This window comes from Xyrauchen texanus, chromosome 16 (genome assembly GCF_025860055.1).
Source record: "Xyrauchen texanus isolate HMW12.3.18 chromosome 16, RBS_HiC_50CHRs, whole genome shotgun sequence".
NCBI lineage: Eukaryota > Metazoa > Chordata > Actinopteri > Cypriniformes > Catostomidae > Xyrauchen > Xyrauchen texanus.
In genome coordinates, this window is record NC_068291.1 from 1,014,050 (window position 1) to 1,025,741 (window position 11,692).

The window sequence follows — 11,692 nt, forward strand, 5'->3', positions numbered from 1 at the left end:
AGTAATTTTTGGGAATGGTCATGTATTATCAACGGTTCATCCCTAACTGTTCAAGCATCACTAAACCACTCTTCATGCTAACCACTGCAGCCAAAGGGAAAAAGGGCTACTCAAAGGATGGCATGCTTTCAAAAAACTCAGCCTGTCAGATTGGACAAGTGAATGTGTTCAATACTTTGAACAGCTTAAGTCAGCTCTTGTGAACTCAGTAGTGTTGGTGCACACTGATTTCTCCCGGCCATTTATCCTCTCTACAGATGCCTCCTTGGATGGTATAGGAGCTGTATTATCACAAGTCCCTAAAGGAGAGTCCAAGGCACGACCCATTGACTTTGCAAGTAAGGCACTTACACAAGCTCAGTCCAACTACCCTGCACACCGTCTTGAGTTTCTGGCATTGACATGGTCTGTCTGCGATAAATTTAGTAATTGGCTAAAGGGACACCCTTTCTCAGTCTGGACGGACAATAATCCATTGACCTACATTTTAACGAAACCGAAACTAGACACGTGTGAACAGAGGTGGGTAGCTAAGTTGGCCCCGTACTCTTTTGACATCCAGTATATACCTTGCGCCAAGTATGTGGTTGCGACACTCTGAGCCATAAGCCGTTTGTTCCCAGTCAAAGACTGAGTCAGAGACTAGTGGCAGAGCCTTACAATCTTTAACTTGAACAGTCTGAACAGATAAGAGAAGACACAGTACAGGAAGTAACGGATGATGCTTGCTGGTCAGAACCCCTTACCCATCTACTCACTGGAGGAGCTTTGAGAGAGGCAAGAAGGTGACCAAATGCTTTCAAGAGTTCTCTTCTATGTGTCCGAGGTAAGAGACCATCTTGGAGAGAAAGAGCTAAGGAACCTTACAAGGCCTTGAAACTGTTGAAGCAATGGGACAGATTAAAGTTGTTGGATGGCATACTGTACCATGTCTGCAAGGATCCAGTGACTAAGTTTACACGTTATCAGTTCATAGTTCCTGATTCACTGGTCAGTGAAGTCTTGCGTGGCATCCACAACGAGGCAGGCCATCAAGGTCAAGGAAGAACATTGTCTTTGGCTAGACAGAGATTTTCATGGGTTGGTTTGGAGAGTGACACCCGAGAGTATGTGAGACGCTGTCAACGTTGTGTGGTCAGCAAAACCCCTGAACCAGAGGGGAGAGCCCCTTTAGAAAGCATGACTGACCAAAGTTTGTATAGACTTCTGTTCTGACGAGGATTCTTCTGGCAAGAGCATTGATGTACTAGAGGTAACGGACCACTTCACGAAAATGGCAAATGCGTTTCCCTGCAAAAACCAGTCAGCATCACAAGTCGCTCGTCACTTATGAGATAAGCTATTTTGTGTCTATGGATTTCTACAAAGAATCCACTCAGACCAAGGAGCGAACTTTGAAAGCAGGTTGATTAAGGACCTATTGCAGATTGCTGGTATACAGAAGTCACAAACCACGGCATATCATCCGATGGGCAATGACCAAGTCGAGAGGTTCAATCGCACCTTGGGTAATATGATCAGGGCATTACCTCCAAGAGCCAAACAGGACTGGCCACAAATGCTGCAAATCAAGACGTTCGCTTATAACTGTACTGCCCATGAGTCAACTAGCTTTGCCACATTTTTTCTCACGTACGGTCAGATTCCCAGATTGCCTGTCGATTTGATGTTCCAGAGAATGGATCGGGATAACAACATCACAGATTATGACCAGTATGCAAGGAAAATGAAGGAAGTTATGTTACTTGCTCAGACCAACAACACTGACAGTCAACAACGACAAACTGAGCATTACAATAAAGATGTCAAAGGCCGAGACATTGAGGAGGGAGACTATGTATTGCTCGCCAACAAAGGAGAGCATGGACAGCGCAAGTTAGCTGACAAATGGGACTCAACATTGCATTTTGTGGTGGAACTGGCCTTCGATGACTCCAAGTCAGACTGTGAGACTGACGACTCCATGATCGACACTACTTTAAATAAATTGGAGGATGCTGGTAATGAGACTGATGGAGCAGTTCATTCTCCAGCTTGTCAATCGAGTCCATTAATGGAAGAGGAAACCAGTGATCCAAGTTTTGGACTAGGATCGGAGCATGTCCTTGACGGAACAGATGTTGGAAGTGAGAGTCGAGAAAGAGTTCCAAGTTCCGAACCTGACCCTCCTGATATGAATGTTGAGGAAGTTGAACATGACATGGTAGAGTCAATACCACCTGATGGAGTTCATGGAGAGGTGGTTCACCCTTCATCTGAAATAGCTCACACAGTCAGAACAAGGGCTGGCAGATTGGTAAAACCAGTTAATAGATTGATTCAAATTATGACCCAGACTACCTTACGTAGCGTAGCCCTTCCCTTCCCTTAGCCTTCTAAGGTCAAAAGCTTCTTAAGTGGGAGTTATGAGTTCCCCTGTCAGTGTTATTAATTTGGGGTACAATGTAAGAGGTGATCTGTGAAGTAGTGTTTATGGCACTTCTTTTTGCGGGTGGACACATGAGAGTCTGGCCAACTTTCTTTTGTGACTTTCCCAGTGAGTTGGGTAACATATGTTGCATGCAGATTGCGTGATTATGTCAAAGTGTAATCACATCCCCTGTGTCATTTAGTCACTAGTGTTTGACTAGTTTTGTGAAGTTCAGGGGGGTGAATGTAGCCTGTTGGATAGAGTGAAATATTAATTGTATTTTATTTCATGTAATGAACATCCCAAAACTATATTGCCATGAGGTAAAGACATTTGGTTTCATTATGTATTAAATACCTATAGGGGTTAATCAATGTTATTGTTGGTAGGAGCTATCAATTAAGGTGTTTTGTTCAAGTGGGATGCTTATTAGTGTTGCGCACTATGCCTTTGGGGAGTGCATGAGTTAAGTCAGCCTCAGACCGCGAATAGACGCTGGCGAAGCAAGGGGCATATTTTCCCCTTCTCTTCTTCACTGGTATGTTTAAAAGTATTAATCTGGTTAAAATTCATTAAATATCTAACGGAATGTGTTCTGAGTCAAGTATACAAATGTATTTTTGTGTATTGGTTAATTTATGTGAGTATTATGTGATTATTGTTTTTGACGCACATGGAGCTAACTAACTAGTGGTTTGTGCACAGTGTTTAACGTGGGAAGAAGTTAGCGCAACGGATGTTTCTCTGATCAAGTGTCCCATATGTTTCCAGGTATGTTTAATTCTTTAACCCAAACATTATAAAGTGATCTAATTTGTGTAATTCGGATGACAATGTATGTGGATTGTGCTTTTGTACAGATCTTTTATCTTTATTTTATTTTATTACTTTCTTTTACTCTGTAATACATTGAATTGCTTTATATCCAACTGTTACGCTGGGTTTTGGTTCTACAGAGTATAATGTGAATATGTATGATTGTTTTGAGGGAATGTTTGTATGTTGGTTCTTCTACCGCGAGTGGACGCTGGCGAGGCAAGATGCACATTTTCCCCTTCTCTTCTTCCAGTCACTATTGTGTTTAACGTGGGAAGAATTTAGCACAACAGATGTTTCTCTGATCAAGTGTCCCATATGTTTCCAGGGTCAATAAATGGAGGTGTTTTGAAGCTATCCTGATGTCTCCGGTCTGAAATTTCTTATGTACAAAACTGGATCTGCTACACCTTATCCTGCTGAAAGAGGCCACAGCCATCAGGGAATACCATTGCCATGAAGGGGTGTACCTGGTCTGCAACAATGTTTAGGTAGGTGGCATGTGTTAAATTGACATCCGCATGAATGGCCAGATCCAGGGTTTAACAGCAGAACATTGACCAGAGCATCACACTTCCTCCACCAGCTTGGGTTCTTTCCACAGTTCATCCTGGTGCCATCACTTCCTCAGGTACACGACAAACACATACACAACCATCCACATGATGTAAAATTCTTTGCTTCAATAAGCATTATTTCTGACAATTATCACGTTTTCTTGGTAAGTGAATCTACATGATTACCATATTTAGTAGTTACAGTTGGTTAATAATTTTATTGAATCAGATGTTCTTAAATCAGTATAATACTGTACATGGTTCAAGTACATGTGTATAATACCAGTGGAATATTTTCATGTGAACATGTCAAAATTGTGAGTAAATTGATAAATTAGCGGCAATGGCTAATTTAGAGAATTAAGTGAGTTGTTAACCTCGTGCTAGTTTTGCTAACCATGTGCGTGCATGATGGTCGCACGCCTTTAGGCACGTTATGAGATATCTGAGTATGCTTGCAAATGAACTAAATTGTTTCATATGTAACAGTTTCTAATTTTGAAGAAAATGTGTAAAGAAAAGAGTATGTGTTCAGTATATTTATGCTGATTTAGAGAGTAAATACATATGTGTGTATTTTAAATGTTTTAAGTATACTATAAGTACACTATGAAATGTCGTATACTATTATTGCAAAACAAGAATTCATTATGATTCTGGCCTTGTCAGAATTAATTTTTTTTCCCTTTCTTTGTGGTTCTGTTTCCTGTCTTTTCAGATATATTCCTGCAATGTCGGATGATGATTTCCATGGAGAAATTCCAGATTTGAATTGTTCTGGTTAACAAGCAAAGAGTGTTCAACGTTATACAGGAGCTGGCGAGCCAATCTGTTGTACACCAGAGCCTGGACCAGAAACATTTCGCAATAGGAATGTCTGAGTGGTAGGACGAAACATTCTTTTGCTGAAATTTGTCTAAATATTAGAGCAAGAACTATATCCTTTTCTGGATCAAAGTCAAATTCTTCCCATAGCTACACTGCTTTGTGACGAAATTGAGCTGAAATGTGGATGAAAAGGAGCGAATAACTGAGCCGATTTAAAGTTATACTGAAGAGGAGACAAATTCCCACTCTCATTGCACATTTAGAGTGAGAGCAATTTACATAATATAATATAAGACATTTAATTGAATATACATTGAGTTGATGTAACATTGGGTATCTTACCTGTGAATAAGATTTTTGTTTTCATTGTCCTCTGTATTTTATCCTTATTTTATTGTTTTCCAAGAAGAGTTCTGAAAGGTAATAATTCACAGGTTATGTTGAATGTCACTGAATAAAAATTTTCATATGTGAAACTGAGAAATAATTGATGTAAAGAAGAAATAAAGTTAATTATAAGTTATATAGAGCTGAAACCTAGTTTAATTAAACCTAACTAAATAGGAAAATTAGGAACTTAAAATTAGATAATAAATATAAAAAAAAATAGTAAAAGAAAAGATAACCCTGAATACAAAATTTAATAGATTTGCCATAAAGAGTCATTTGTTTTGTCATCAGAACTAATTGTTTATGTGTAACTGTTATTGACATTTGCTATGGTTTTCTTAATTTTTTCTTCAACAAAACGTCTAGGTTACGGATGTAACCTCCGTACCCTGATGGAGGGAACGAGACCTTGTGTCGGAGAAGCGACACTAGGGGTCTCTCTTGAGCACCGAATATACCTCTGATCTATGAAAAAAGGCCAATGAGAAATTGGCAGCTAGTATTTGCATACCCCGCCCCCGGACATACGGGTATAAAGGTTGAGGAAATACTACAGTTCATTCAGGATTTTTCTGAGGAGCCGGGAATGGTCCGGCCACTACAGCGGCTCGGCTCAGCGACGTGGACGGGAAGACACAAAGTCTCGTTCCCTCCATCAGGGAATGGAGGTTACATCCGTAACCTAGACGTTCCCCGTCTGTCGTTCTCTTCGACGTTGTGTCGGAGAAGTGACACTAGGGGTCCAATTTAAATCACGCCATGCGCTGAACCGTTTTCGTGTTCTGCTGACACAGGAGCAGGCAGGTGTTTTACGCGCCAAGACGACCGGCTGTATCAGACTGCACGTACCCTTCCCCAATGACCCAAAAAAGTCGTCGGAGTCCTTCTGGTTAACTTAGAACAAGGAACAAGGTGACGCTTGCCAACCAGGGAACAGGCCAAGCCTGGCTGGGCCTCTTTTCTCTCTATGATTCCCGCATAGAGCACTATCAGTGAGCGAAGCGATCAGCAGGGCAATCTTAAGAGAGAGGCCCTGATCCAACTGATTCTGCCGGCTTGAAGGGAGGTCTCTGGAGGCCCACGAGGACTACCAAGAGGCCCAGGAGGGGAACAGGCTTGGCCGGGAGGAATTTAACCTCCGGGTGCCTCTTAGGAACCTGATGATTAAGTCGTGCTTACCCAAGAACTTGTCTGTCTACTGCATCGTGGTGGGCCGCGATAGCAGCAACATACACCTTTAGGGTGGAAGGGGACAGCAAGCGTGCTGGGGAGGCGGGTGGTTTGCGGGGTTTTACCCGGTGAACAGAGCCCGTCATTGTCCCCAAATCACCTTCATCGCCCGCGGCGAGGTGCGGGGGGCGGCTGAAGTGGCTTTCTCTCATGACAAAAGGAAACCACGACCGCAATGCTGTCATGGCTATGTTCTCACACTGAAAACATAGAACATTCATAAAAATGCTCCCTGCGTGTAATCGTAGCCCAGGCACGCCAGGCAGCTTTTATGACCGTCAGAGGTGGGTAGAAATCAACCGCATCCAGAAACTACACAGAGGCGGAAACACATCTTTAAAAAGACGCGTCCTGAAAAGGACGTTCAAAAATCACTCTTAAACAACTCACTTAGAGTTTGGTTTCTGCCCTGTCGAAGGGACTAGGGGCAATTGCACTGCCGTGCAAGAAGGAGAAATCGCCGCTGTATTGCGCCATCAATTCAACAGCATGCAGAGCGTCAGAGGAATACTGGAACTGGTGTTATCTCACGCGAACAGCATGCACAACCATCGGCTCCAAAGAAATTTTCTGAATGAACTCTAGTATTTCCTCGCCTTTATACCCATATGTCCGGGGGCGGGATATACAAATACTAGCTGCCAACTTCTCATTGGCCTTTTTTCATAGATCAGAGGTATATTCGGTGCTCAAGAGAGACTCCTAGTGTTGCTTCTCCGACACAACATCGAAGAGAGCGACAGACGGGGAACATGATAATACAGAGTTCAACTGCACATTTGTCTCATGTGATCATTTCCCCTTTTCTCAGCTGCAAAAACTGACTTCTGAGCGAATGTGGTTTTCTGGTATCTGGTCCAAGATATTGAAAAGTGTATCCCTCTGCAGTAAATCTCATTGAGTCACAAACTGCAGGGTGTCCTACACCCGCACCATGTGTGCGTTACACATGCATGATCAGTGTTTCCATGGTAACGCTGATTGTTCCAAGGAGAACAATAATTAGCGTGCTAGCAGCACCTGGTTCTCTGGTGATTCACTCCCTACTTAATCCCTTCATTGTGTCAGTATCTTTGCTAGATTGTTGTTTGGTGTGAAGTAACTTACCTCACTCTACCTTGTTGGTTCTGTCTCATGTATCTGTTTGGTTGCCAGTCTCTGCCCGTGTGTCGGGAGTGTAGTTGCCTTCCAGTTTGCTGTATGCTTGTTCTCTGTGCTCATGAATCTTCAATGGAGGATTCCTCATCTCTGCCCACGTGTTGGAAGAGTGATTGCCATCCAATCTGCTGTGTGCTTGTTCTCTGCACATCACTACAAATGAGGATTCCTCATTAATCTGATTCTGATTACCACGAAGTACACACTTAAAAAAAAAATAGTGGAGTCATGGAGTCCTCACGGATCTGCCCACTGCACAACCGTGGCGCGTAAGCATACATGAGCTTCTCCCGCTGCTACTGAAGCCAGTGCTAGGATCTCCACTTTTTGCCAGCACACTTGAAGTCAAAATTTATTGTTAATAAATCATTTGATCGTTTCCTCTACTCTTGGGTCTCTTTGTCTCGCTCTTGCTTTGTGACTGTAGGTGTCATTGTGATGTTAAATGTTCATTTGGAATAAAGGCTGACAAAGCTTAATGCATAGCATGCTCTTTTCCAAATTTATTTAAAGATTTAAAAAAAAAAAGATTTTTCTCATGTCCCTATTACAACGGACGCAGCAACAATGTTTTTAATAAAACAAATTTTTAAAATTTTTGGGATTATTTTGTATTTAATCCTGCTTAAAAGTACTGTCGATTGTCCTAGTAATTGCGGCAGGGCAACAGTTGCTAAGATACATACAGTTGCTAAGATACATATCCTTTCTCAAACCAGTCTTGCCATTCTACATGAACCTCTCTCATCAACAAGAAATGGCCATTCACCGAACTGACTCTCACTGGATGTGTTTTATTGTTGGCACTATTCTGAGTAAATTCTAGAGACTGTTGTGTGTGAAAATCCCAGAAATACTCAAACCAGCCCATCTGGCACCAATAATCATGCCACAGTCCAAATCACTGAGATCAAATTTTTCCCAATTCTGATGGTTGATGTGAACATTAACTAAAGGACCTGATCCGTATCTGCATGATTTTATGTACTGCACTGCTACTACACGATTGGCTGAATAGATAATAACATGAATAAGTAGGTGTACAGGTGTATCTAAAGTGCTCAGTGAGTGTATATACAAATAGCTTAATTGGTATTGTTTACATGTATAATTTGCACTACTTACAAGATTGATGTGTATGAAAACTGTACTGTCTCTTTAAGATTAGTTTTAGTTTAGCGAGCGTCTCACAGAAGTGTTTTGGTTGAGTACATATTAACAAGAGTGAAGTTGAATGGATTTTGTACATTATTAGAGTTAAATATTTTTGTTGTTTTTGATCATCAACTGACTGTAAAGAAGAGAAAAGATATAAAGAAAGACATTATTTCATGACAAATGGATTGTGTGGATCTCGTCTTTGGACACATTACACAGAACGAGTCAAACCAAAAATTTTCTCTCAACATACGGTGGAAAGATCTCACTACTGAACTTCTTCAACACTATACTATTCAAGAAATACTGAACTTCTTTATCACTATACTATTCAATCATTGCTGAACTTCTTCAACACTATACTATTCAATCACTGCTGAACGTCATCACTATACTATTCAATCACTACTGAACTTCATCAACACTATACTATTCAATCACTGCTGAACTTCTACACTATACTATTCAATCACTGCTGAACTTCATCAACAATATACTATTCAATCACTACTGAACTTCATAACTATACTATTCAATCACTACTGAACTTCATAACTATACTATGCAATCACTGCTGAACATCTTCAAAACTATACTATTCAATCACTGCTGAACTTCATCACTATACTATTCAATCACTGCTGAACTTCTTCAACACTATACTATTCAATCACTACTGAACATCATCAACACTATACTATTCAATCACTGCTGAACTTCATCACTATACTATTCAATCACTGCTGAAATTCATAACTATACTATTCAATCACTACTGAACTTCATCACTATACTATTCAATCACTGCTGAACTTCACCACTATACTATTCAGTCACTACTGAACTTTATCTACACTATACTATTCAATCACTACTGAACTTCTTCAACTCTATACTATTCAATCACTACTGAACTTCTTCAACACTATACTATTCAAGCACTACTGAACTTCTTTATCACTATACTATTCAATCACTACTGAACTTCTTCATCACTATACTATTCAATCACTTCTGAACTTCAACACTATACTATTCAGTCACAAATGAACTTCTGCATCACTATACTATTCAATCACTATTGAACTTCTTCATCACTATACTATTCAATCACTACTGAACTTCTTCATCCCTATACTATTCAATCACTGCTGAACTTCATCACTATACTATTCAATCACTACCGAACTTCATCAACACTATACTATTCAATCACTACTGAACTTCATCAACACTATACTATTCAATCACTGCTGAACTTCTACACTATACTATTCAATCACTGCTGAACTTCATCACTATACTATTCATTCACTACTGAACTTCTACACTATACTATTCAATCACTGCTGAACTTCTACAATATACTATTCAATCACTGCTGAACTTCATCACTATACTATTCAATCACTACCGAACTTCATCAACACTATACTATTCAATCACTACTGAACTTCTACACTATACTATTCAATCACTGCTGAACTTCTACAATATACTATTCAATCACTGCTGAACTTCATCACTATACTATTCAATCACTGCTGAACTTCTTCAACACTATAATATTCAATCACTACTGAACTTCTTCAACACTATACTATTCAATCACTGCTGAACTTCATCACTATACTATTCAATCACTACCGAGCTTCTTCAACACTATACTAATCAATCACTGCTGAACTTCATCACTATACTATTCAATCACTACTGAACTTCATCAATATACTATTCAATCACTGCTGAACTTCATCACTATACTATTCAATCACTACCGAACTTCATCAACACTATACTATTCAATCACTACTGAACTTCATCATCGCTATACTATTCAATCACTGCTGAACTTCTTCAACACTATAATATTCAATCACTACTGAACTTCTTCAACACTATACTATTCAATCACTGCTGAACTTCATCACTATACTATTCAATCACTACCGAACTTCTTGAACACTATACTATTCATTCACTACTAAACTTTATCACTATACTATTCAATCACTACTGAGCTTCTTCAACACTATACTATTCAATCACTGCTGAACTTCATCACTATACTGTTCAATCACTACCGAACTTCATCAACACTATACTATTCAATCACTGCTGAACGTCATCACTATACTATTCAATCACTGCTGAACTTCATCACTGTACTATTCAATCACTACCGAACTTCTTCAACACTATACTATTCAATCACTACTGAACTTCATCACTATACTATTCAATCACTACATAACTTCATCACTATACTATTCAATAATATTAAGATAATATTCATTCACTGCTAAATTTCTTCAACACTATACTATTCAATCACTACTGAACTTTATCTACACTATACTATTCAATCACTACTGAACTTCTTCAACTCTATACTATTCAATCACTACTGAACTTCTTCAACACTATACTATTCAAGCACTACTGAACTTCTTATCACTATACTATTCAATCACTACTGAACTTCTTCATCACTATACTATTCAATCACTTCTGAACTTCTTCAACACTATACTATTCAGTCACAACTGAACTTCTGCATCACTATACTGTTCAATCACTATTGAACTTCTTCATCACTATACTATTCAACCACTACTGAACTTCTTCATCCCTATACTATTCAATCACTGCTGAACTTCATCACTATACTATTCAATCACTACCGAACTTCATCAACACTGTACTATTCAATCACTACTGAACTTATTCAACACTATACTATTCAATCACTGCTGAACTTCATCACTATACTATTCAATCACTGCTGAACTTCATCACTATACTATTCAATCACTGCTGAAATTCATCACTATACTATTCAATCACTGCTGAACTTCTACACTATACTATTCAATCACTGCTGAACTTCATCACTATACTATTCAATCACTACTGAACTTCTACACTATACTATTCAATCACTGCTGAACTTCTACAATATACTATTCAATCACTGCTGAACTTCATCAACACTATACTATTCAATCACTACTGCACTTCATCAATATACTATTCAATCACTGCTGAACTTCTACACTATACTATTCAATCACTACCGAACTTCATCAACACTATACTATTCAATCACTACTGCACTTCATCAATATACTATTCAATCACTGCT

The 11,692-nt window shown here is 39.4% G+C and overlaps 1 long non-coding RNA gene across 1 annotated transcript; it reads left to right on the forward strand.

Annotated features, from left to right (window-relative positions):
• The first annotated feature begins 3,513 nt into the window (after positions 1-3,513).
• LOC127657080 (uncharacterized) lies at positions 3,514-5,050 on the forward strand. Its single transcript, XR_007972245.1, has 3 exons — positions 3,514-3,717; positions 3,813-3,857; positions 4,502-5,050. It is a non-coding gene; the product is annotated as an uncharacterized LOC127657080 (long non-coding RNA).
• The last annotated feature ends 6,642 nt before the right edge of the window (positions 5,051-11,692 follow it).